Raw genomic sequence first — 2,465 nt, forward strand, 5'->3', positions numbered from 1 at the left:
TCTCTCTCTCTCTCACTATCTCTCTTGTCTTCTCTTTCTCACAACCTTCTCTCTATCAATCTGTCTGTCCATCCATTCATCTGTCTCTTTGCCAGCCGTCTATCTATCTATATATCTATCTATCTATCTATCGATCGATCTATCTATCTATCTATCCATCCATCTATCTGATCCTTCCTTCTCTCTCAAAGATAAACACGGGCATATGCAAACAAACAAACCCACACTCATACACATTAACAAATAAACAAACAAAACAAACAAACACACACACACACATATATGCACACATACAAAAACAGACGCACACACACAAACACACGCACACAGACAAATAAACAAGCAAACAAACAAACACACACACACACACACAAAACTACTTAAATTGGAATTCAATCCAAAGAGTATTGAACAGCATCACCCAAGGGACAACAGCTGGTTTCCGTAGCTACATTAGTTATGATATACAAAACAGTAATTGCGAATATAGAAAAAATGTTGTTTCTGAAATTAATTGTACTGTTCTGTACCCACAGTAGAGCAAACAATGTTAGTTACTTTTACTTTTTCGTCCTCTTTTGTCGTTATGCGTCAAGGGGAGATGCTGATAACGCACAAGCGTTAGTTATAATATACAAAAAGTAAGTGAAAATGTAGAAATGCTATTACTGAAATTAATTGTGATGTTGGGTAGCCAGAGTAGATGAAACAGCGTTTGTTATCATATTATTAAAAAGTAAGTGAAAATGTAGAAACGTTTTTTTCTGAAATTAATTGTAATGTTGTGTTACCACAGTAGTGCCAATAAAGTACGTTTTCACCTTAAAAAGTAATCGAAAATATAGAAATGATTATTGCTGAAGTTGTGAGGTGATGTCATAGCAACTTCGTGAATGTTTGGCGTCGTCCTACATTTTTTCTGTTTTGTGTCTGCGTAGCTTTTCCATAACCATAACACTCATTATCAAGTCGATGTGTATATTTTGACTGATTCGTAATATCTATGTTTTGTGTTTGTTTGTTTTTTGCATGCCTGTTTAATCGCTAGAATTCACACGCCAAAGTGCTCAAGCTGATAGTTGGAGGGCGCTGATAACATGTAATATTTTCTTTATTGTCCCTTATGTTTCCGGGTATCATCATCATCATTACGTGTACCCCTGCCTTGTTTGCCTTTCAATTTTGAAAGTGAGAGTTAATTGTTCAAAGCCTTTGAGCCTCTTCAAGTGTCCCAGAAACTGATTGTTTTCAAGTACAACCTAATATGATTTGTTTTTCCTTCTAAAAATTATTAGCAGTCTCCTAAGATATTACATTTCTGTTGCTCCCATTTTATTTTCACTGTTTTTAGCGATTGTCCAGCAGTCATAGCCGTGCTGAAGGGTGGACCACACGTAGCCTTTCAGAACTTTCATTTTGGTAGTCATTGAGATATTTCTGTATTTGAGGATTAGACTTATTTTATTGAAATTACCCTTAACCATTGCAACTCTTCGTTTTATTTCTGTGGAACACTTAGCATCTGGGCATCAGGTATCCTTTCTATTTTCCTTGCAATAAATGCCCGTTCTTGTTTCAATATACATTGTAGTTCTCTTTACTTATTTTAATGCAAAAATAGGTGCTCACGGTTAATCCCCCCACCAAAAAAAACCCAACAACAAACAAACAAACAAACAAACGAACAAACAAACAAAAACGACCCAAGTTACGATGCTCACCAGTTCACTGTTGGCTCTCTGGCGTCACAGACATAGACGGTCACATGATTCCCTCACTTGTCCTGTGGTCAAGTCAGCTTTGTTTCGAGTAGCACTGTGCTACACCGGCACCGTACGAGAGAAGTCGAGAAGAAAAACCTGAGGAAACGATAGAGAATGTTTTAGAGTCTTTGTTTGAGGAAAGGGAAATGATAATGATAATAATAATAATAATAATAATGATGATGATGATGATGATGATGATAATGATGACGATGTTGATGATGATGATAATAATATGAAAAATAATAATGCATGTGATCTACTTGATTGCATTTACATAACGCACACCCTTTCTCTAAACAAGGCTCTGTCGTGCTTTGCAATGTGCATTGTACAATGTAGTTTGTAAAGCAACAACTGTGGCCGTTTGTGTTGTCGTCCCTATTGTTGTCTTTTGTAATTCTTTTCTTTTCTTTTCGTGAATGTTGTCCCTCGTTGCCTTTCGTTAATTCTTTTTCCAACTGTTAGGAAACATGTATACACACCCTTTTTGTTCTTATCAATAGCGCCAGTTTTTATGTTATTTGTGTTGTTATTCTCGTTGCTTCCGTGTTTGCGCCTGCCTTTGTCGTTGCTTTAATTTTGTTGAATAGTCTGAAAATAGGAATGTCAGTGGACGCGCTAAGCGTAGCTATGTGTATTAGAGGGAGGAAGGGATGGAGAGAAAGAGGGAGAGAGAGGGGGAGAGAGAGGGAGAGAGAG

The 2,465-nt window shown here is 36.9% G+C and overlaps 1 protein-coding gene across 1 annotated transcript in view; it reads right to left on the minus strand.

Moving 5' to 3' along the window:
• Positions 1-2,465, minus strand: part of LOC101859939 — a 58,434-nt gene that overhangs the window by 14,807 nt on the left and 41,162 nt on the right. Inside the window, exon 2 of the mRNA XM_005100059.3 lies at positions 1,722-1,859. The gene's annotated coding sequence lies outside the window, so the exon portion shown is untranslated. The remainder of the gene's footprint in view (positions 1-1,721; positions 1,860-2,465) is intronic.

The sequence above is a fragment of the Aplysia californica genome, unplaced genomic scaffold, assembly GCF_000002075.1.
Source record: "Aplysia californica isolate F4 #8 unplaced genomic scaffold, AplCal3.0 scaffold00234, whole genome shotgun sequence".
In the NCBI taxonomy this organism is placed as follows: domain Eukaryota; kingdom Metazoa; phylum Mollusca; class Gastropoda; order Aplysiida; family Aplysiidae; genus Aplysia; species Aplysia californica.